This window comes from Camelus dromedarius, chromosome 12 (genome assembly GCF_036321535.1).
Source record: "Camelus dromedarius isolate mCamDro1 chromosome 12, mCamDro1.pat, whole genome shotgun sequence".
Classification (NCBI taxonomy): domain Eukaryota; kingdom Metazoa; phylum Chordata; class Mammalia; order Artiodactyla; family Camelidae; genus Camelus; species Camelus dromedarius.
Window position 1 is genome coordinate 3,922,660 of NC_087447.1, and position 24,993 is coordinate 3,947,652.

Sequence of the window (24,993 nt, forward strand, 5' to 3'; positions counted from 1 at the left end):
TTGTTCTCCTGGCTTCTCTGCTTCCCCTCTCTTTCCCTCCTGCCTCAATACTGCTTCCCTGCAGACCCCCGAATAGCTAGGACTTAGTGGATTTGTTGTGAGCCCCTCACTGCTCTGGGGATGGCAGCACCGTGGTGCCTGAAACACGCAGTGTTCCTGACGCCCTGGGGCTTACGGTCTTGAGGGTTCCCCAGGGTCTGGACGCGGTTTCTTCTCCTGTCTCTCTCCCCGTCTCCCCGGGTGATCCCATCAGTTCCCATGGATTTAAATATCCTTAAGTTGAGGATTTCCAAATTTGTCTCTGCAGCTTTGACCTCTCCTATGAACTTTGACCTGCATATCCGGCCACTTGACATCTCCCTGTGGGGTCCCCCAGACATGTCAAACAGATTGTCGCTGAGCTGGACTTCTGGACTCTCCTCCCCAACCCTTTCCCAGCCACCCCCACCCCATCTTCCCCGTCTCGGCAAAGCCCACCTCAGCCCTTCCACTAGCCCCATCCAGAAGCCTCTAGATATTGGCTTCTCCCCTTCCACTCCCACGACTGGGAATTCATCCGCAGACCCTGAGCGTCTCATTTCTGGAGACCCTTGCCATTGTCCCCACCTCGGTCCAGGAGAGGCCTGCCGCCTGGTGTAATTATGCTTCACAGAAGCGAGGCGAGGGGGCCACTGTTAGTGAGATGCAGGGTTTGGGTGGGAGCTCCTCTGAATGAAGAGGCAGAGAAGCCAGAGCCCCTCCCCGGAAGGGCTGCTCCCGGGGCCCCGGGCCTCGTGCTCCTTGTGCTCCTTGTGCTCCTCGTGCTCCTCATCCTCAGGGGGAAGCCGGCCCCCCAGGAGGCGGGGGCAGAGGGTGGAACAGACCTGCAGGGAGAGCGGTCAGAAAGATGTAGACAACCCCGCGCCTGCACAGGCAGCCGTGACGGCAAGCCCCACACAGGGTGCCAGCCTCTGGACTTGGTGAGCATGTGTGATCAGCCAGGGGTAAAACTGTGCTTTTTTTTTTTCTTCCCCTGAGAATGGGCTGCACCTGCCTGTCCTTCACCTTGCCGTGGAGAGCACTTGAGGGGCTACAGTGGTAGCCACCTGACAAAGGGGCGTGGCCTCACCCCCCATCTGATAAGTGGGTGCCCCAGCTGTGAGTAGCAGAGTGGTGCCCGCCAGCCCCACCTCCCTGCCCCCCCCCCGCTTCCCTCCCTGCCTCCCTTCCCCACTCAGGTGGCTCCCTGCAGCTCTGCAGGAGAGAGGGCAGCACCTGTCCCTCTTGGGGGCCTGCTCCAGAGCACAGCAGAGCTCTCCTGGGGACTGCCACCCAACGGAGGTCACACCTCCTTAGAGTGAGGGCCCTGCTGAGCTCATAGGCTTCCCCAGCCACCAGCAGGGAGTGAGGGGCTGCCTAGCTGGCTCCCACCCCAGCGGCTCAGGGACCTTCCAGGCCTCCCTCTTTCCAGTTTCTCAGGACACTGGCTGGGGGACTGAGGCTTTCGGCTCTTTTGCAGAGAAAGAGAGTAAAAGATACCTGGAAGGCGCTGGTGAGGGAGAGAGACCTGGACAAGCTGGAGCATTTCTGCTGCGACTGCAGGGAATTGGTCCTTTCAATAGGATATTTACTGAGCACCTACTGCATGCTGGAGACATGCCAGGCACAGGAAATAGAGCAGGAAACATGACTGACAGCGCTGAAAGGATGTGCTGTCCGGAGGGAAAGACAGACAATGAATAGAACACTGTGCTGGGTTGGACTATACCTACTTATTCTGTCTGCGAGACCTGAGATTCAACGAGGATATTGTGTCAACTTGCCAGTGGTCACGGAATAAAGGTGGAAGAGGTAGGGTTCAAAGCTATTCGCCTTCCAACCAACCATCTAACCACTCATCTGTTCATCCATCCATCCATCTATTCCTCCATCCATCCATCCGTCTACTCATCCACCCACCCATCCATTCATTCACTGAGCACATACTATGGGCTAAGCCCTATACTAGGTGCTGGGAAGAAATGAGAGAAACCATCCCTGCCTCAAGGGGGTCACATCCTGATGGAGAGGAAGGAAAAAACACCCAGGTTAATCAGACAAATAAATGTTAGAAAAATGATCAGAGGTGAGCTGAAAGGGGAGAAGCAGCCAGCCACGTGAAGGGCACACACGTGCACGTGCATGTGTGTACGCGTATGGGTCTCTCTGTGTGCATGTGTGCGCGCATGCATGTGCGTGTATATCTTGCATGCATACATGTGTCTGTGTGGGTGCACGTGTTTATATTTGTGTGAGCGTGCATGCATGCATGCCTGTGTGTGCACACGTGTCTGTGTTTGTGTGTACATGCACGTCTTCATGTTCATGTGCATTCATGCACACGTGTATGTGTGTGTATTCCTCTCTCGATGGCCTGGAGTGAAAGGGGGGTTGGTCAGTAAGGAGTGTTTTGAGGCCAGGCTGTGAAGACCCTGTGAACATGATCAAGAGTTTGACTTTTATATAAAATGCAAAGGGAGACATTGAGGGGGGCTTCCATGGAGTTAAAAAAGGAAAACTCCTCTGGCTTCTGTTGGGAAGAATGCAAGGGGGCCTTAGTGGAAGCAGAGGGCACTGCACCTGCCCAGGGGAGAGAGGACGGAGGCTCCAGAGCAGACCCACACTGAACTTCTAGCAAGGAAACTGCATCCAACATAAAAACCATACTGGGGGCAAGGGGAGTGTTAACAGCAGATTAGCCACTACAGAAAAAAAGAATAATGAACTTGAAGATATGGCGATAGAAATTCTCCAAAATGAAACACTTGGAGAAAAAGAGAGACAAGAAGGGAGCACAGAGCATCCGTGTGCTCTGGGACAAACCAAACAGCCCAACATACATGTAACTGCGGTCTCTGATGAGCCACGGAAATGCCACTGCTCTCCTGTGAGAATGTCCAGACTCCGGAAGCCAGGCTATTCTCCATGCTGGCGAGGATCAGACAAATCAATGTTAGGAAAACGATCAGAGGTGAACTCAAAGAGGAGAAGAAGCCAGCCACGTGAAGGGCACACACACGTATGTGGAACTGTTGGAAATCTCCCCACCACAGGGGGCTTGTCAAACTGCAACCACTTTGGAAAACTATTTGGGATGTTTTTCAAAAGTTAAATGTCCATTTACCACATGACTCAGCCACTCCACTCCTGGCATTAACCGAAGGGAAGATAAAGTGTATGGTCTCCTGGTGTCTTGCCCATGAATGACCATAGCAGCTTTATTTGTAATGGCCCCCAAGTGGGAACGACCCAGCGCTCATCAGCAGGTGAGCCAGCAGGCAAGCACAGGGGAATGAACAGGGTCTGGGTACCCAGGCTCTGGCCTGATCCCCACCCCTCCAACGCCCCTCTGAGCGCACTGGGTAAGTGGCGTCCCCGTCTGCCTCGGTTTCTTCTGGGCCGTGGGTCTGTGGGTCTGCCTGATTCACCAGGCTCTGGGTGTGGTCACTGTGACATCGCAGGGGGAAGCTCCTGGCACAGTGTGAGGGGCTCAGAGGGAGGGGGCGGGAGGTGCCAGGGTCCCAGCGCCCCCGGGTGCCCAACACCAGGGAGCGTGGAGTGGGCCTGGGCCAGCTCTGGTCGGGGAGGCCGGCCGAGCCGGGGTCAGCTTGATGAGTGGGGAGGCCACAGAGGCAGCGGGACCTGTTGCCTGTGTGTTGGGTGCAGCAGGCAGGGTCAGGAGTCATGTTTAACTGCAGGGGAGCCCGGGCCAGTGCCTCCTGGACACACACAGCGGTCCAAGTGGCGTGGGTGGGTGGTCCCTTGGATGGTCCTAGGACAGAATAACAAGGCCTGGTCACTCACCTGAGCCGTCACGCAGGGACGGTTTGAGAAGACAGAGAGGCAGAGCTGATCTCAGGGAGGCGCGGGGCTAGAGACAATTTGATGGTGGGGGAGGAGATGGGAACCCAAAGCCTGCAATGGAATCTGGGCAGAAGAGCAGAAAAAAGCTTGTACGTGGACATGAGTGGACAAAGGCCAGCCGTCTGGGCCCCTGGCAGCCAGCTCTGGGAGACCCAGCCTAGGCTCTGCAGACGAAGCTCGCCTGGGTGTTTCTGCGAGTCCCCTCTCCACGTGCTGCCTTGTGCCTGCGTTGGTGGTCCCGTGGGTCCCTATGACACCGCCCCCACACTCTGGGTTTCTAGGGGGCAGAGCCATGTGTGGTCCACTGCGGGAGCTCCCATGCCCAGAACATGGTGAGAACTCCCTCAGGCAAAGGGAAGGCAGCGCCTTCTGTTCCCCTGACCCCACACTCTGCCCCGGCCCCTGATCTGGTGTCTGCAACAGTCACCCCGATAGAACCCAACTGTCATGTCGTTCGTCTTGCAGCCTCGTCCAGTTCTGTGCCTCTGTCTGGGGATCAACTCGAGGGCTGGACCCGGCTACCCGGAACGCCAGGCCCTCAGCCTCCACCTCGCAGCCAGACCCGGACCAGCCTCCTACCACTACCCTCCGCCTCACCCCGGCCACCTCCTCAGCTCAAGGGAAGGCGCCTCCGCTGGCGAACCTGGTTAGAAATGGAGAATACTTTGTTTGGAGGCCGTGCAGCAGGAGGAAGCGCGCGGCCCTGACTGGCCAGGGCAGAGGCGCCGTGGCAGACAGACGTGGCCGAACTGGGGCCAGAGGGACATGCAGTGGACCGCTGGCAGGAGGAGCGTCTGGGCAGTTAGGTTTGCTTTCATGGTTTTACCGCGTGGACGGTTCCCCTCGGCCTTTCTAGATTTCAGGGACAGGGAGGGGAAAATGTGTCACTGTCCTCGTGTGCCTGCAGGAATTTCATCAGGCTGGGCAGGTGAGCCCGGGTAGAAACTGCAGCCACGGGACAGTGGTGGTGACAGCCTGCTGGGGGGTGGCCGCCCAGGCTGAGAACTGGGACCGAGCCTTTCCTTTCTGTAAAGCTGCCCCCAAGCCCTTTCCCTGCCTGACTGCAGCTGGTTGAACGGCGTCCTCTCCCTCCCAAAAGATGCGTCCACACCGGACCTTGTGAACGTGACCTTCCTGGACGAACTTCTTTGCAGATGAAAGCGAAGAATCTTGAGATGAGATCAGCCCGGATTATCCCGAAGGGCCCTAAATCCAAAACTATGTCCTTGTAAGAGAAGGAACAGGGAAATTTCAGACACAGACACGGGGAGAAGGGCATGCGAAGACAGAGGCAGAGGGTGGGGTGGGGCCGCCACAAGCCCAGGGATGCCCGGAGCCCCTAGACGCTGGAAAAGGCAGGAAGGGTCCTCCCCCAGAGCCTTCAGAAGGAGCCCGGCCCTGACGACCCCTTGATCTCAGACTTCTGGCCTCTGGAACTCTATGAGAATAAATTTCTGTTGTTACAAACCACCCAGTTTGTGTTCTTTGTGTCCCCAGGACACTGACACACAGCCTCCCTTTAGGTGCTAATGTGCTGGCAAGATCCAGCGCTGGCTCTGCTCAGGCTGGTGGTGGTTATCATGAGTTGTTAGTATTTGTTGTTGTTGTTGACTGCCTAAGGAAGGGGCAGTGACAGTGTTTTGGGACAAAGAGGCCCGTTCTGATGGCCCGAGCAGCTCTTACGTTTCACGTGGGGCCCCGCCCACCGAGCGCGCTCACCCCGAGCCCAGTGCCTCCTTCCTCACGGCCTCCCCCGGCGTGGAGGTGTGTGAGCTGACTTCGGTGAACACGGATGAATTAGGGAGGGTGAATTTTAGTGTGAAATCTCTTCATGACAAGTGACACTGACTCACCAGACACAGCATAGCTGTACATGTTAAAAGAAAAAACTTAAAAAATACATCTGCTTGAGAAAATAAGGAGATGGGGGAGGGGCAGGGTGTAGCTCAGTGGTACAGCGCATGCTTAGCATGCACAGGGCCCTGGGTTCAATCCCCAGTGCCTCCATTAAAAACAAAAAAAAAGCAAAAGAGGAAAAAAAGAAAGAAAACAAGGAGGCCGGAAGCATTAGGCCAATGACAGCCAGGCCGTGTGCGCAGGTGGCGGCGAACACAGTGCCGACAGCGGCCGTAACAGAACGGCTGGGGTAAAAGCCAAGGCTCTGGTTACGCAGAGTGGGCAGTTCTGGTGCCTTCCATGGAAACACAGAAGCTTATTTTTGGTTTTTGCTGTTGTTTGTTTTTTGGGTTTTTTTTTTTGTGGGGGGGGTGGATTAGGTTTGTTTGTTTGTTTGTTTGTTTATTTACGTTATTTTTAATTTAACTGATGTACTGGGGACCTCACCCATGGCCTCATGCAGGCTAGGTATCCACTCTACCACTGTGCTCTCCCCTTCCCCCACCAGAACATTATTTTTGGAAGAGATTGAAGGCGTGTTGCTGATACCTGCTCCAATGGATGGGGAAACTGAGGCCCAGAGAGAAAGGGACCTTCCCTGCGTCAGCTGGTGGGCCAGAGCACAGCTGAGCCAGGAGCCCCCGGCAGCCGGCCCTGCCAGCCCTCCATGCCTGGCCAGGCTGCAGGTCTAGGCAGTGACCACTCGCCCACTGAGCCCACATTCCCACAGCCTTTGGCTCTGGGTGCTGGAACCCTGAGGCTGCACCCGGGCTGAGCTGGCCGGCCCCAGGCAGGGCGGGCTGGGCCTTTCTGCTGAGTCACCAGCCAAGTGCAGGCCTGACCACAGGACATTTTTGAGATTCCAGGTCTGGCCCTACAGAGGCTTTGGCCCTGCGGCAGGTCCAGCCTCACCCAGCCCAGAATCACCACGGGGGACAAACTGGGTGGCAGGGGTGGTGGGGGGGCGCGCCCATCCTGGCCTCTCTGTCTCTGTCTCTCTCTCGCTCCCCCCAGGGATGCCAGGGTAGCTGGAGCCCCAGCCTCCAGCAAACAGGAGACACTTCAGACAGAGGGGGATGGAGGTTGATAAGGAGAGGCTCAGAGCTGCCCTTTCACACGCTTCTGAGTTTTCTCAAAAAGGAATAAATGAAAACAGTTTTAACCTGTAATAATTCACTTACATAGTTTAAAATTCAAACCATATAAAAGAATAAGTGTCTGGTGAAAACGTCTCGTCCCCAGCCCGCCAGCCCTCCACTGTTTCCTTTAACCAGTGTTACCAGTTTCCGGAATAGCCACGCAGATGTTTTACCCGCACATATACATGCACAGGGGCATCCACGTGTGCACACACATACTCACGCGTGTACACATGTGCATAAATATACTCATATGCATAAATACTCATACAGGTGTATATGTGCATACAGTCATCCGTCGGTGTCTGTGGGGATTTGGTTCCAGGATCCCTGTGGGTACCACAACTCCCAGATCTCGAGTCCCTTATATGAAATGGCGTAGTGTTTCTATAGCCTATGCCCATCCCTTCCCCCCAGCATGCGCTCAGTCATCTCATCTCTAGAGTACACAGAATGCCTGACCTAGTGCAAGTGTTGTGTCATATTGCCAGCACGGCAAACGCAAGCTTCGCTTTTCAGAGCTTTCTCAACGTTTTGTTTCCCTGAATATTTTGGATCCATGGTTGGTTGAATCTGCAGGTGCAACCCCCCCTCCCCCAGAGGGCTGAGTGTAATACCCTTTTATCCCAAAGGGAACACATCTTTGTCTCTGAAGGTGGATTTAGCTTCTGGAAAGTGCTGCCGATTTTAGCAGCAGGGAACATTGACAAAATGGGAGAAGCGATCTGGAAACAGGGGCTTCATGAATTTCTCTGAAGCCCTCCCAAAGGCAGACAGGGCCCTTTCCTGGCAGAGCGTCCCCATCTCCGGGACCCGAGGTTATCACGGAGGGATGATATGGAGCCGTGTTGACACGTACAGCCCTGGGATCCTGGGCGCTTGGCTCCTCTGTACCTCAGTGTCCTCGTCTGTGAAATGGGAATGAAGCCAACCCCGCATCCAGGGTTGCCACCACAACGAGTGAGATAGTGCTGGCCGACTGTGGGGACCGGCAATGCCCACGTGGGTTCTGAGTGAATTGTGTGTAGGATCCAGGGACCCTCGCCAGATGTCCAAAGCAGCGTCTGCAGCAGGAAGATTGAGCCAGCTTCGTACAGAATTTTACACCGCCCTGGCCACACGAAAAAAGTCAAAAAGAACAGGTGGAATCCATTTTAAGAATGTGTTTTTTAAAATCCAACATACCCAAACATCATATAACAACATGGAGTCACAATCGTGATTATTAACAAAATATCTTGCATTTCCTTTTTCTAAGTACATCTTCACAATCCAGTACCCACCCTGCTTGTCCAGCACATCTCAGTGCAGATCAGCCGTGTTTCGAGTGCTTGGTGGCCAGCAGTGGCCACACTGGGCCACACAACCTCAGAGCATTCCTGGACCCGCAGCAAGATGGGACAACTCCAGCTGGTCACCTCAGCGAGCAAGTTCCTGCATCCCCTGCGCCTCTCCCGAGCAGAAAGGAAAGTGACCCAGGTACTGGTACCCAGGGACAAGCAGGTGAGCCCCTGGGAGAATGCCAACAGGATCCAGGCATAGGGGTCTATCTTTGGCCCCCCAAAACCCACACAGCAGATGGCTCTCACCCAGTGACTCCTAGTGCCTGAACCCTGCCCTGCCACCAGGCCTGCTCAGGCCCCCTTCCTGCCCGATGGCTGACCCCGCCTGGGTCCGCAGTGGGACTTGGGGATGTGCCACCCAAGCAGCTGCTCATAAAAGGCCCGCCTTGTGCGCCCGCGTGCACCTGGGCTGCCGGCAACGTCACCCGAAGCCCCTTCTCGTAAATTCCAATTCTGAAGTTTACAGTTATCAGGAGGAAGCTTCCAATCGCTGGCTTACATGTGGGGAAATACATGTGAAACTGAGAAACCTTTTTGTCTGGGGCTCGGAGGCAGCCAGAGGCCGGTGGCAGGTAGCCCATCCTGGGCAGTGGGTGCAGAGAAGTTCAGGTTTAACGATGCCTCTGGAATCATTACCACCCGATGGAAACAGACTCTGTCCATCACCCGCAATGGACCTGGCTCATTCATTTTCTCTCAAGCACGTACGAGGGTCAAAGCCATGGAGCCTGGGAGAAGCTGGGTCCCAGGGGAAGGGGCGCTGGGACAGGTAAGAGGGACCCACCCAGGCCCAGACCCTCCGGGGCCAGTCAAGGTGAAATTAAATCCTGGTCTCCACACTTGTTGGCTCCACGGGAAAACCAGGCCATAAAAAGGGAGCTCGTACTAATAAAACCCAGAGACTCCCGGGCAGGAAGCTCCGCTCGCAGAATGCTGGTGTCCAGCCCCAGAATCTGAAAGGGAGTCTGGGGAAATGCTAATTTTGAACTTTTCCTACACCCTTCCTGCTTCTGGAGGCTGAAGGCTGTCTTGAATTCCTTTGTACAATGAATTGAGGGGAAAGAATCGCGTCACTTCAGCAAAACATAAGCTCAGTTTTCCCTGATTAGCGGAAAAGCGTGTGCTATTTAAAAGGCATGTCGCATCTTTTTTTTTTTTTTTTTTTTTTTTTTTAGCGTTCCTGAGGGCAAAAGGACATTTCGGGAAGATGAGTACAGCCCCTAACTTGGAAAGACCATGCATTTGGTGATGAAGTTGAAAAAAACAGACCTTGATCTGCCTTCTAAGGACATGCGACATTTCGTCCCCTCTCAGGGCTGCCTGGTAGCCCTACGCAGAAAGGGCCCTCTGCTTCCTGGAGCGAGTGGGGAGAGGGGTGCGCTGGCTCATGCTTAAGAAACTGGTGGTCCATCAGGGAGGGTGACCAGGCCCCTTGGGGGCCCTGCCTGTCCCCTCCCTGCTGCTGTCACTGCCTGCCACCGTTTGGGGCAGCTCTCTGCAGCGCCACATCTAGAGAGATTCCCGTGAGTGTCCAGTGGTGGAGATGGAGGTCTCTGAGTGTGTCCCTGATGGCACTAGATCTCCTGTCCTCCTCCTCCTCTCAGGAGTGAGGCCGGGAGGCCAGGACTTCTTAACTGCTCTGCCCACCCCCACTCCCCCCCACCCCCGCCCAGCTGACAGCCGCCCCGCAGGGAGGCCGGGAGTCCCATGCTGTGTGAGGGGCCAGGGTCCTGCCTGCCCCCTGCCGGGAGGGTGGGCTCTGCAGGATGACCAGACCAGAGCCTGGCTTCAGCCTGGCGTCTCCACACAGGCTCATGCACAGTGGGAAGAGGGGATACCCCACAGAGCCCCGCCAGCCACCCATCCCAAGGTAGGGGATGAGTATCTGGCAACTTGAGTGGAAGAGGCCTCAGCCGTCGAGGGGGCCTCGAGGAGCCTCTGTGCTGAGAGCTGGGAAGGGCCTTTCCTGTTTCACAAGGTCAGCCAGCCAGCTCAGCATGGGGTCCCGGGAAGTCAGGGTCCCTGGAGGGGGGTCCCTGCCTGCCCGGCTCTGCCCTGCCACCCTGCACATTTCTGGGGCTCCATCTATGGTTTTTGGCTTTTTGGTTTTTTTCCATTTCACTTCTTTTTTTGGAGAGGGGAGGTAATTGTGAATTTATTTATTTATTTATTCTGGAGTTACTGGGGATTGAACCCAGGACCTTGCGCATGCTAGGCCCACGCTCTACCACTGAGCTATGCCCTTCCCCCCATCTACGTTGTTAATGTCCGAACGCAAGAAAAGCAAGGCCTCGGTGGGCCTGTTCACCAGCCAGACCGGATGGCATCCCTGTGGTGTGTGGGGTCTGGACGCCCGAGCTGTGTGGGACGAGCCTGGGGCTGGGAGAGGTGGTGACTTCCCCCAGGTCCCCTGGCCACAAGGGCAGAGCCTAAACACTCCCAGATCTTATTTCTCCCCCTCAATGCACGTCTTCTGCTGTCTTTCCATGGCCCAGCCTGGTCGCCGTGGCCAGCAGCTGGGGGTCCCAGTGGCTTTGCTGGGGGTATAGGTCTGACCACAGCTCGCTCACTCATTCATTCAGTCAATCAGTGACTGTGAATGAGCCCCCACTGTGTCCCCGAAGTGGTTTGGGGTAGCAGGGTTTTGGGGAGCCAGGCCTGTGCCTGCAGGGGGCTGCTGTGACGTTGCTGGTGAGCAGCCCAGGAGGAAGCACAGAACTGAGGGCCAGGCCTCAGCTGCGCTGCCAGCCCTGCCGGTGTCTCGGAGGCCACAGGGGCTGCGGAGGAGGGGCAGCGGCACAAGCGCAGGAACGCGGCCACGCGGGGGTCTGGAGGCAGGAAGTGACGTCCGCTCAGGTCCATTACATCTTCGCCTCCGCCAAGCTTGGGAGCCTTAAGCCAGCCTCGGAGATGGGCAGGAGAGTTCACGCCTCTTACAGACCAGGAGATGGAGGTTCAGAGAAGTCGCTTCAGCAATCTGAAGCCACACAGCAGGTAAGGGGAAAGAGGGGCAGAGCTGGGGTCTGAGCCCGGCTCTCCAATACTAACGCCAGCGGGAGGTCTTGAATCCAGGTCCCTCAGCTGCTGCTGGTCTAGGAGCTTCTGCTTGGAGACCTGGGCAGCCGGCTGGACAGGGGCTCCTTCCAGACCCCGCTGCCCTCTCCATGTGACCAGTGCCATCTAGCCACAGCCGGGGCTTTTCTGGGGCTATGGGCCGTGCGGCAGGAGGGTGGTGGGTACGAGCTTTGCCCTCCTCCACCATGTCTTCCGTGCACCAGCTCCCAGTCCCTGCAGCCTTACTCTGGGCCTCTGGATCCTGGGCCGGGGCTGAAGTGTCTCCACACAGGGGAACACAGCAGGGATGGGATCTCCCAGGGTCACACATGGGAGCTGCAGCCCCTCCCTCCTGGGACTGCTTTAGGGACCTCAGAGCTGGCCTGAGCACAAGCATATGAGGGACAGAAAAAAAAAAGTAGGAGCCAGAGTAGGAAGAAGACCCTGGCCCACGGCTCCAGACTCTGCTTGGCCGGGTCTCTTGGCCATGCTCGTGGGTAGGGGTTGGGGTGCAGGACCCTCTGTCTTCCTGTTTCCTGTGAAAACAGGAAGTTCAGGGGGCCATGGTGGGGACGGGGTGTCTGGGGAAGCTGCCCTGAGTGAGTAGGGGAGACCCAGCTGGGCCCAGGGGAGCCCAACCATGTAGACACTGCAGGCCCCACGAGTCTGGACTGGAGCCCTGGAGTCTGGCTCAGACTCGATCTTCTGAGCAAGCCTGGGGCTGGACCTGAGCACTCACTGCCCCCACACGGGCCTGGGGGCTCCCCAGGCCAGTTGGGGTGGAGGAGTTGGGTGTGGTCAGGGGAGGGTCAGAGGCCCCTGCCCAGCCCAGCTAGGGCCCTTGGGAGGCCAGGCCTCTGTTCTGGCAGGTTCTCTGGGGGCCACGGGGGCTTTAGCACTCAGGCTTGGGCATGGGCAGACCGGGGTTCTAGTCCCGTGCCTCCCTGGGCCTTGGTTTCCCTCTGCACCTGCCTCTTGGGAGGCCCTGGCGGTGACGGTGATTTGGTCATGACTGTGTGGAGCCCTGGCCCACATGCCCCGGGAGGACGCGGTCTCATGCGGTCACCACAGGGTCAGGGATTCCTGTCGGGGAAGAGGGGTGCACCGGGTGCGCTCACGGGGTGCGGGAGGCCGCCCTCTCCCAGCCCCGCCCGAGTGAGTGCTCTCCTTTGCCCCCTCCCCGCCGCCTCCAGCCCCGCTTCCCCTCCTCGCACGGGGCAGAGAGCTGCTGCCTGGCTGTGCGATTCTATTTCTGCACCTTCCGCTTCCTGCCCCGTGGCCAGCGGCCGCTGCAGAAAGCTCTGGAATCCGCAAGGCCAGCTGGTCCTGGGGCAGGATGTAGGGGCTTCAGACTTCCTCCACCCGGAGGCTCTGTGGGCCTCCCGGGACCAGGCACCCGGGGTGTCAGGGGAGGCCTTGGGTGAACCGAGGAGTGAGTCACAGCGGAGCCTTGTGCCCCCATGGGCGGGGGGGCTGCTGCCTTCAGAGTTGGCCTCGCACCCGGCGAAACTGCTCAACACGCCCACCTCGCACCAGGTGCCGTCCCAGGCTCGGGGCGTGATGTGAACAGACTGGTACTTCTGTTCCCTTTGGAACAGCCCATGAGGTCGGCACCTTGAATTCAAGCGAGTTGTGAATGATTTGCTGAAATCCACAAAGCTGAGGAAAACTCGGGATTTGAACATGGCGGAGCGGGGCTCGGGGGTCTGTACTTCTAACCACCCTGTGAACAAGCAGATGATTGTGTGTGTGTGTATGTGTGTGAGAAAGAGAGACAGTGAGAGAGGGAGACAGAAGGGACTGTGTGGCAGGACAGCCTGGAGTCATACTGCCTAAGACCCGTGTGAACGGGTGGGACCCGCCGGCCCTAAATGCCGGGATGGGAAGGCTTGTTCAGTGCTCCATCCACAGTGTTTCCTGAGCATCTACTCTGTGCCAGGCTCAGTAGAGAGGAGGCTTCCTTGCAGTCCCCAGGGTTGACCCTCTTCGCCTCGGTCAGGAGGACTTGGGGGAACACAGTGTGTGGGCAGCAGAAGTCTGAATTACAGAACACTTTCAGAGAGGGCTGCCTTCCTTCATCCAGCTGTGACTTCCCGTCCTCACGTCGGGGGCCGGCCTTAGAGCCCGGGTAAGACAGTGTGGGTGCTGGGCCGGATGACTGGGCTTTATTAGAAACTGGCCTGGAGAGGTCAAGTGCATGCTGGGCTCGGGGCCAAGCAGGGTCCAGACCCCGGCCGGGCACTGCCGGAGGCCTGACGCCGTTGTCACTGTGCAGGGAGCAGCTGGTCCCCCGCTGGGCCGAGTGGGATAACAGGCGTGGCTGAGCTGGTGTCACCACTTGGAGGGCTAGAAGTCCCTTTCCCTGTCCCCCACCTGCTCCCCCTAAAAGTGACTTCAGATTACTTTGTTGCATCTAAATTTGATGGAATCATGATTTTCATTTGTTTTCAAATTAACTTTTTCTTAAAGTAGCCTTGTTGTGTTGTATACAAATGACCAAAGCTCACTGTAAAAAGCAATAGAAGAAGGGAAAAACCCTAAAATGTCACCCCTCCCCAACCCGCAAGTAATCCTTTAAAAAATTTCCCCAACTGCCCACCCAGGCCTCCATGCCTAGAAACACACACAGACAGGCAGACTGTTTAAAGATGGGGTGGTTCTAGCCACACTTTCTGTAGCCTGTTTTCCCACAAACTGGTATAGCAGGGGCACCCATGCATGTCAATAAATAAACAAAGATTGGCATCATCATTTTAGTTGCCTCAGCAGATCCATTGTGAGGTTGCCTCATAATTCTATTAATGATGCACTTGTAAGCAGAGGCTAATTTTGTTTCCAATTTTCCCACTATAAACACCCCGGCAGAACAACCTTGGACACATACCCTATACGTTTATGTGAACTGTTCTGTGGGGTAAGTTCCTGGAGGTGGGATTTCTGGGTTAAAAGTTTTGCAGATTGTCTCTGTTGACACCTGCGGGAAGGGCTTCTGCATTTTTGAAAATGGCTAAGGATTCCTGGCAAGCGGACCCTTAATGTGCTACCACAGGGTTCTTGATGAGTTCAGCCAGCGCCTCTTTTATTAAGAATAGCTTCTTTACGTGATTATAAAAGTAATACTTTTCACTGTAGAAAATCTGGGAAGTATGTACATGTGCAGTGAACGAGAATGAGGTGATTTGATCCTCCACACAGACCTCACCTATCCATTCACCCATCAGCCAGTCTGTCTCGTTCACATAATGCTGGTTTCACTACCTGTCATGGCATAAGTCTATCCTATGTTGTTCCACAGCCTTCGAAAAGTTAATAAAAATGCACATTTCGTTCACTCATGATCATTGCAGGAAACTTGGAAAATTCAGGGCATTAAGAAAGGAGAAAACACACCATCCGCCCAAACTCAGAATCCCCAGCCAGCTCTGTTTACATGCTGGTATGTTCACTCCAGTCTATTTGTTATGCAGACGCACATTTATGAGTTTTACATAATTACTATCAGACGGTGGTTGCGGCTCTGTCTTTTGCTTTTTCACTTAACAGATCATGATTATTTTCCCATGCTGTCCAGTAGTCTCTGGAAAGATGATTTTTAATGGCTGAGTACTATTTTATCAAGCAGATTGTTTCATAAATGATCTGTTCTTTGCTTGTTCCAGCTTTCAGGCGTACAGATAGTGCCATGATGTCCATCCTTGTCCAGAAGCCTTTGCACACACGTGGGAGGGTTTTCTCCACGTGAATTCCTAGAAGAGAGATTTCCAGGCCAGCTACATATTGCCAAATGGTCCTCCAGAAAGCTGCTAGCAATTACATTCCCAGTGGCGTCGTAAGAGAATATTGCCTCCAACGCTGCAGAACGACATTTTTCCTCCATGACGGCTGCAAATGGCATTGGGAGGTTTCAATGGCCATTCTTTGCTTACTAGTGAAAATGAGCATCTTTTTATGGGATTATCACTGTGTGTATTTCATAGATGAAATTCCTATTTGTCTTTTATCCAACGATCTAGTGCCTTGTTCATCTTATTGATTTATAAGCACTTTTTGTATATTAAGAATATGTTAGTCTTTTGTTTTGTGTGTTGCAACCTTTTCTCGGAGTTCTGGACTCTGTTTTGTTTTTTTCCCTTGATGTAAAGAAGTTTATGTATGATCAAATGTCTTGAATTTATTTATTGTTACTATTTTGGGTTTTTTTTTTTTAATGTTCAGAAAGGTCTTTCTCAACCAGAGATCAGTTCACTGTAGATTTTACTTTTCTGCGGCAGGAACCGAGCAACACCTCACCTGGAGTTCAGAGTTTTTCAGTGAGTGAACAGGTGGTGAACCTCCAACCTGCAGGGGGGTACCTGCTTCACTAGGGGGCAGGAGCTTGTGTGGGTGGATGCCTGATCCCACCAGGAGGCTACACCAGAGCCTGCGGAAAGAGACTGCTTTCCCCATTTCTCTGCAGAAAGTGGCACAGCTCAGTGTGTGGACCCTGGGCGACCACCCTGGACAGAAGGCTGCAGCCTTCACCCTGCCAATGTGGCCTTCAACCAGATAGCCAGCTGCAGCAGTAGAACCAGAGAGCATCCTTCATGCTTAGGTGGGAGACACCTAGGACTTCTGTTTATACCTGCAGGAGGCTTTACCTAGGGTGGGGGGGTGGGGAGGTGACCAGCTGGTGGAACGTGGGTGTGTGCACACCTGTGGCCTCACTCATACCCGTAGACAGCCGAGTCCTGGGGATATGCAGAGACATTTCTTCCAGCTCTCACGTGGCTCTGTATTTTCCAGCTCTTCGTGTGGCCATGTTTTCATTCATTGACTCACTCAGTTGTCCACTGTGCCAGGAGTTGAGTTGGGGATTCAGTGGAGAATGAACTCAGGGGTCCGAGAATATCAATCAACAAAGGATGTATAACATCAGCATAGCCAGCGAGGAGGGAGACGAAACTGGGCTGGGACAGAGCAGATGAGGAGGGATTCAAGACCACAGACTTGGTAGGGAGGCAAGGTCTGTTAGAGCAGACACTTGAGGAGGGCCTGGCAACATTCATCAGGCCATGCAACAGTCCAGGGTCAGCATTCCAGGCAGGGTCCATGCCGGCAGAGGCCCTGGGAATTTATTCTGGAATCAGCGATGAGACTGGCACTTACTTAAGCTTTAATGGATCCCAGCATCCCTTATTAAATAGTTCCATCTTCCCTATGAATTTGAAATGCTGCCTTCATAACACACTAAATTATTACATGTAATAGGCACTGTTCTAGGACATTCCATGGGGTCCCTGTGAGATCCCACTTAAGAAGCTGTGGTGGGGAGGAGGACTGGACAAGGAGCGACATGGCTGGGGCTTGGGGGCACATAGGAGGCCCCCTCAGCCTCTAGAGGCCCCCACCTTATAGGTTATCTCTGGAAAAACATAGCTTTTAGCCCCACTAAGAGCCAACGTCCAATTCTCATGTTTTGGCTTGAACCATTGTGAAATAATCCCTAGAAAGAGCAAGCATTTCCTTCTGCCTCCTCCTCCCACCTCCCCCGCCACTCCCCCCATCAAATGTTTAGAGAAGAATTAATGCCAATCCTTCTTAAATTCTTTCAAAAGATTGAAGAGGATGGAACGCTTTCTAAGTTATTGTATGAAGCCAACATTACTCTGATACCAAAGCCAGATAAGGACATCACAAGAAAAGGAAACCACAGACCAATAACCTTATGAATAGAGATGCAAAAATTCTTAACAAAATATTAGCAAATTGAATCCAACAGCATATTACAAAAGATCATACACCCTGTCCAAGTAGGATTTATCTCAGGAATGCAAGGGTGGTACAACATAAGACAATCAGTCAGTATTACACATCACATTACTAGAACAATGAAGAAAACATAACACATGCTCCCCTCAGCTGATATGGAAGAGCCATTTAACAAAATCCAACATCCTGTTATGATAAAAACTAGGAAATTAAGAACAGAGAGAAAATGCCTCAAAATAATAAAGGGTATTTATGAAAAACCCATAGCTAATTTTCTGTTCAATGGTAAAGGATAAAAGCTTTCCCCTAAAATCAGAAACAGGACAAGGATATTCACATTCACTTCTTCTATTCAGCATGGTACTAGAAGTTCTAGCCAGAGCAATAAGGCAAGAAAAAAAAATAGAAGTCATCCAAATGGAAAGGAAGAGGTAAATTATATATTCATAGAAGACATGATTCTATATATCAAAAATCCTAAAGACTCCTCAAGAAATCTACTAGAACAAATAAAGAAATTCACAAAGTAGGGCACAAGATCAGCACACAAAACTCAGTTATGCTCTACACACGAGCATTGAAAGATCTGAACAGGAAGTTGAGTAAGAAATTCATTTACAATAGCATCTAAAAGAATTAAATACTTAGGAAAAATAAATCTAACCAAGGAAGTGAAAGATTGATATGCTGAAAATCACAAAACATTGCTAAAAGAAATGAAAGAAGATCTAAATAAATGGAAATACAGCCCACGTTTGTGGATAGAAACACTTAACCTTGTTAAGATGTCAGTATTCCCCTAAGTGATCTATAGATGCAATGTAATTCCTATCAAAATCATAAGATACTTTTTCACAGAAATGGAAAAGCCAATCTTCAGATTCATATGAGTTACAAAGAGCCAGCCCCAAGAATACAAATGACCAAAGCTCACTGTAAAAAGCAATAGAAGAAGGGAAAAACCCTAAAATGTCACCCCTCCCCAACCCGCAAGTAATCCTTTAAAAAATTTCCCCAACTGCCCACCCAGGCCTCCATGCCTAGAAAACACACACAGACAGGCAGACTGTTTAAAGATGGGGTGGTTCTAGCCACACTTTCTGTAGCCTGTTTTCCCACAAACTGGTATAGCAGGGGCACCCATGCATGTCAATAAATAAACAAAGATTGGCATCATCATTTTAGTTGCCTCAGCAGATCCATTCTTGAAAAAGAAGAATAAAGCTTGAGAGGGTGGGAGCAACTTCAAAACTTACTACAAAGCGACAGAAATTAAAACAGTGCAGTACGTACTGGCATAAGAACAGACAGACAGACCAGTGGATTAAAATAGAGAGCCCTGATATAAACCCTCACCTATATGGTCGGTTGATTATTTTTAAGCTTTTATACAACTTTTTTTTCATTTTTAAAATTTGTGTATTTATTTTACAATATCATATTTTTAAAATTGAAGTATAGTTGATGTGTAATATTATATGCTATATGATATACAGTATCATAATTTACAATTTTTTAAAGGTTATACTCCATTTATAGTTATTACAAAATATCGGCTATACTCCCCGCGTTGCACAGCACAGCCTTGGAGCTTTTTTATGCCCGATAATTTGTAGCTCTTAATCCCCGCCTCCGCCTTGCCCCTCCCGCTCCCCTCTCCCCACTGGCCACCACTAGTTCCTTCTCTATCTCTGTGAGTCTGTTTCCTCTCTGTTATATTCACTAGTTTGCTGTATTTTTTTAGATTCCACGTGTAAGTGATATCTTACAGTATTTGTCTTTCTCTATCTGATGGTCAATTGATTTCTGACAAGACCATTCAGTGGAGAAAGGATGGTCTTTTCAACAAACAGTGCTGGGAAAACTGGACATCCACACCCAAAAGAATGAAATTGGATCCTTGCCTTACACCACGCACAAAGATTAACTCCAAGTGGGTTAAAGACCCAAACTTAGCAGCTAAAGCTATAAAACGCAAAGAAAATCTTTATGAAATTGCATTTCACAACAGTTTTATGGACACGACACCAATAGCCCAGGCAACAGAAGAAAAAAAATAATAAATCAGACTTGAAGAAATTTTGTGCATCAAAGGACACGATCACGATCACGATCAAGAAAACAAAAAAGATAACCTACAGGATGGAAGAAATATTTGCAGATCATGTCTCTGACAAGGGATTAATATCCAGAATATTTAAAGAACGCTTACAACTCAATAAAAGCAAAACAACCCAATTCCAAAGTGAGCAAAGGACTCAAATAGATGTTTCTCCAAGGACAATATAAAAATGGCCAATAGCCCAAGGAAAGATACTCGCCATCATTAGTCATTGAGGAAATACAAATCAAAATCTCAGTGAGAGACCACCTCACGCCTGCCAGGCTGGTTATTAGTAAAAAGGGAGGAGGAGACAGCAAGGGTTGTCAGGATGTCAGGATGTCAGGATGGCAAGAAACCAAACCCTTGGGCGTTGCTGGTTGGGAATGTAAAATGGTGCAGTCACCGTGAAAACCAGTGGTTCCTCCGAAAAGTTCAACAGAGAACTACTCAGCCAAATGACCCAGCAATCCCACCCCTAGGCATGTACCCCGAAGACCTGGAAGGAATGAAATTCTCACACAAGCTGTAACATTGATGAATTTGAACACATGACGCTAAGTGAAAGAAGGCAGACACAGAAAGACAAACACTGTATGAGCCCGCTTGTACGGGCTCCCTAGAGCAGGCAATTCACAGAAACAGAAAGCAGACTAGAGGTTCCCAGAGGCTGGGGGAAGGTAAAAAGAGAGACTACTGTTTTATGGGCACAGAATTTCTGTTTGGGATGACAAAAAACGTTTGGTCTAGGTAGTAGTGATGTGTATGCAACACTGTGAATGTATTTAAGGCCATTGAACTGTATGCTTAGAATAAACGTAATATGGGTATTTTGCTATTATTAAAAAGGAGAAGTGGGTTGTTATAAGGATGGAAGGGGTAAAAAAGGCAGCTGCTGGCTCGGCCACATTGCTCAGACCTTCTGCCTCAAGTGTGTGCCTCCGACACCCAAAGGTTTTGAGCCAGAGGGTTTGAGGCACTGTCTGAGCACAAGGCTGAGAAGTTACCAGAGATGCCAAGGGTGGCACGCTCTCCTTGTGATAATAGTCTTCTTTAGTAGGGAGGTTACATCCAGGGCCACCTGAGGCTCTGCCGCCCGAGCTGGAAAATCTATGTCCTCCTGTGTTACAAGGACCTCACAGCACAAAACGTAGTTGGGAGCGGGTCACCACATCTGGGCCATCACACCGGCTGGGGCGGCCTTGAGCTTTGCCCGCCCTGCAGGGGAGCGTGCCGCCACAGCTCGACGGGGAGCACGCTCCCTCCCCTCACGGGTGGCCTGCTCTCTTTGCCAGAAAGTTCTTCCATTACGTCCCCAAATTGGTCTGCCCTTGGGTCCCTGAAACTACCTGCTCCATCTTCAGTTGTAAAGCGAAAGATGGAGCTCCCTCCACAAGACAGTCGTCCAGGTGCTTAAAGACAGTGTGACATCCCCCTAGGGCCACATGCCCCCCTCCCCCGTTCCTCTAAGCGTCCTGTTTGATTTGTTATGTTTTTGGTACGTTCTTTATTGAAGCACATGATGTTGAGCACACACTCTGCAAAGCTCTCGAGCGTTCTGCCATCCTTCCAGGCCCGGAGGCACAGGTCAACACACAGCACCTGGAGGGGGCGCCCATCCCCGCCTGAGGAGCAGCGGGTCAAGAGGGCTTCCCAGAGGGTGGTGTTTGAGTTAAAACCCAAAGGATGAGGAGGGAGTAGCCGCAGGAAGGGGAGAAAGAGGGTGCCTTGTGGCAGGCACAGCGGGGGCAAAGGCCTGGGGGTGAAGGGGAGTTGTGGCTCATGGAAGAGCTGGAGGGAGCTCGGTGGGGCTAGAGGGTCCCGACGGACAGGGCCCTGAAATGGCTTCATGTCATGGGGACCCAGAACGTTCTCAGGTTTTGAGTTTTCATCCCCTCCTCTTCCACCCACCTCCCAATCCTCTCATCCCTACCACCCAGTTATCCACCCGCTTACCAGTCCACAATACCCACCTACCCACCTGCTCATCAACCCATCTTCCCACCAACGCACCCACCTCCCATTTATTCCTCTACTTACCTGTGATGGTTAATTTCATGTATCAACTTGAGTGGGCCACAGCGGGTGCAAACGTTTGGTTCAACATTATTCTGGGTGTGTATGTGGATGAGATTAATATTTGAATCCATAGTCTGAATCAAGCAGATTGCCCTCCCTGAAGTGGGTGGGCCTCGTCCAATCAGTTGATGTAAAAAAAAATATCCAAATCAAACACAGGGCTAACTTTCCCCTGAGTAAGGGAGAACTCCTCCTGCCTGACTGCCCTTGAGCTGGGACCTGGGTCTTCTCCTGCCTCGAACTGAAACATCCCTCTTCCTGGGTCTCCAGTCTGTTGGCCTTTGGACTGGAATGACACCATCCACTCTCCTGGGTCTCAAGCTTTCAGACTTAGACTGGAGCTAAACCCCTGGCTTTGCTGGGTCTCCAATCTGCCAACTGTAGATCTTGGGACTTGTCAGCCTCCTTAATCCCATGAGCCAATTCCTTCTAATAAATCTCTTCCTGTACATACATCTCCTGCTGATTCTCTTTCTCTGGAGAACCCTGACCAATACAGCCTGTCTATCCATCTCCCAGCATCTCTTATGTCTCCTCTGGATGCTGAGTCCCATGTCACATGCTGGGACTCTTGTAACAATGCCTCAAACATATACATAGAATCACACAGAAGCACTCACCAACGTTTGTGCTTGTCTGCACACCAGCGAACAGACCCATCGGGCCCCCACACCATGCACAGATGCACAGATGGGCACAGGTTGCACACCCATGCAGAGAGATGAATGCATAAGTGCATTCCCAAGGTACACAGACACCTTGCACAGGCGCTGACAGGTGCCCAGGTGTGTGAGCTCAGCCCGCATCTGCCCAGAGAGGCAGGACCTGCCATGGAAACATCGCACACACCCAGGGGCAGCCTCGGAAATGCACATATGCTGGTGAACATTTGTAAACTCACGCAGGTGCCTGGGACTAACACATTCAGGGGCGCCAGTGGCCTCTGAGGCATGCAAACATTCCCAACGCACACACGATCGTGTGCACACTTGCGCAGACCCACACGCGCGCTCTCAGGGCCCACAGCCATCTGTGGAGGTGCAGTCTCCACGTCCCACTCCTAACCGGTCACCAGTTGGAACTTGCTTAATTGCTGCTGAAACAAGGGAGCCGTCAGCCATTTCAGACTCATGCCAGCTCGCAGGGTGGGTGCCCTCCAGGGCCTCAGCTGCCTGGTACCCAAACACAGGCTGGCCTCAGGAATGCGGTGGGAGGGAGAGGGAAAAACGCTTTCACCCCGTAATTTTAACTTCTAAGCGTGGTGCCCAAACACAGCTTGACACTGCTGGCTGCGCCCACTGTGGGCAGAAGGAGGCCGGCGGATGCTGAGCCCCATCACCAGTCCAGCACCGTCTCGAGTGGCCCCCTCCCCACTTCTCACATCACCCCCACCCTTGGCCCCCCCGGGAGCCCCTGGGGGCTGGAACTCTCCTGCTCCTTGCACCCTCTGACCACCTCCCAACACGGGCACCCTCCTGGGGGCTCTGTGGGGTCCCTGGGACCATCTGGCCCCCACAGCCCTGAGCTCTGCCGGCCCCTCTGTCTTGGCCGTCCTCTGCTGGACTCTCTTCTTCGTCTTCTCCTCTCCAAGTCTTCCATCGCTTCATAATGTGCTTGTTCTTTCCATTACTTCCAAGCCATTTTGAGCCAGGCCTGGTAACGAGGATGCTGGGAGAGCCAACTGGACATGGCTGGTGTGTTGAGGATGGATGCTGAGCAGGGATGTTGGAGAGGGATGCCAGGGAAGGAGGCAGGGGAGGATGCTGGGGATGGTGCTGGGGAGGGTGCTGGGGAGGATGCTGGGGAGGGATACTGGGGAGGATGCTGGGGATGGTGCTGGGGAGGATGCTGGGGAGGGATACTGGGGAGGATGCTGGGGAGGGTGCTGGGGAGGATGCTGGGGAGGATGCTGGGGAGGGATGCTGGAGAGGGTGCTGGGGAGGATGCTGGGGAAGGAAGCTGGGGAGGATGCTGGGGAGGATACTGGGGAAGGAAGCTGGGGAGGATGCTGGGAAGGGTGCTGGGGCAGATGCTGGGGAGGGTGCTGGGGAGGATGCTGGGGAAGGAAGCTGGGGAGGATGCTGGGGAGGACGCTGGGGAGGGATGCTGGGGAGGATGCTGGGGAGGGTGCTGGGGAAGATGCTGGGGAGGATGCTGGGGAGGACGCTGGGGAGGGATGCTGGGGAGGATGCTGGGGATGGTGCTGGGGAGGATGCTGGGGAGGATGCTGGGGAGGGTGCTGGGGAGGATGCTGGGGAAGGAAGCTGGGGAGGATGCTGGGGAGGACGCTGGGGAGGGATGCTGGGGAAGATGCTGGGGAAGGATGCTGGGAAGGATGCTGGGGAGGGTGCTGGGGAGGATGCTGGGGAAGGAAGCTAAGGAGGATGCTGGGGAGGATGCTGGAGAGGGTGCTGGGGAGGATGCTGGGGAGGGTGCTGGGGAGGATGCTGGGGAAGGAAGCTGGGGAGGATGCTGGGGAGGACGCTGGGGAGGGATGCTGGGGAGGATGCTGGGGATGGTGCTGGGGAGGATGCTGGGGAGGATGCTGGGGAGGGTGCTGGGGAGGATGCTGGGGAAGGAAGCTGGGGAGGATGCTGGGGAGGACGCTGGGGAGGGATGCTGGGGAAGATGCTGGGGAAGGATGCTGGGAAGGATGCTGGGGAGGGTGCTGGGGAGGATGCTGGGGAAAGAAGCTAAGGAGGATGCTGGGGAGGATGCTGGAGAGGGTGCTGGGGAGGATGCTGGGGAGGGTGCTGGGGAGGATGCTGGGGATGGTGCTGAGGAGGGTGCTGGGGAGGATGCTGGGGAGGGTGCTGGGGAAGGATGCTGGGGAAGGAAGCTGAGGAGGGTGCTGGGGGGGGTGCTGGGGAGGGTGCTGGGGAGGATGCTGGGGAGGATACTGGGGAAGGAAGCTGGGGAGGATGCTGGGGAGGGTGCTGGGGAGGATGCTGGGGAGGGTGCTGGGGAGGGTGCTGGGGAGGATGCCGGGGAGGGATGCTGGGGAGGAACTGTGAGGATTCTAAGGAGACATTCTGAGGCAGCCACATCAAAATGACTAGAAGATGTGGTTCTGCAGCCACCTTTAACACAGTGGATGGGTCAAGCTGTGGTCAGAGGGATGTCTTGAGCCGTAAATGTGACCCTACCATTGCCCACACTCCACTCCCTACAAGGCTTCCCACTGCCTCTGACGTAGACACAGGGTGTCGTCCAGGTCTGCTCCCCTGCACGCTCCCCACCATCTCCCCTCACTAACGCTGACCCTCTGTTGTTTCCTGGATGAACCGTGTTCCCCCGCCACGGGGCCTTGCACAGTCAGCCTCTGCTGGTCCCCCTGCCACCAGTTCCAGCCTGCAGCTCCAGGCCCACATCCTCGGGAGAAGTCTCCCCTCACTTCCCCAGCAGACAAGTCTGCTCACCACAGCCTTTCAGAACCACGGAACTGGCCTCTTTACAGAACTTACTACCACGGACGCTTTCTGTGTATTTGAGTTTTTAATTTAGTCTGTGATTAGTGTCTTTCTTTCCCCTTACACTCCACCCAGGAAGGAACCATGTCTGCCTTCAGTCACCACCAAACTCCCAAAGCCTGGCCAGCAAAAGGGCTCCATGATAGTGTGAGCTGAATGAAGGAAGGGGAGGGGCCCAGATCGGCTCGGCGCAGGCTGAGAGCCACACACTGTATGCGTATGATGTAGGTTGGGTGCCGTTTTGGTTTGTTTTTTTTTTTTTAACTCTATTCAAATTACAT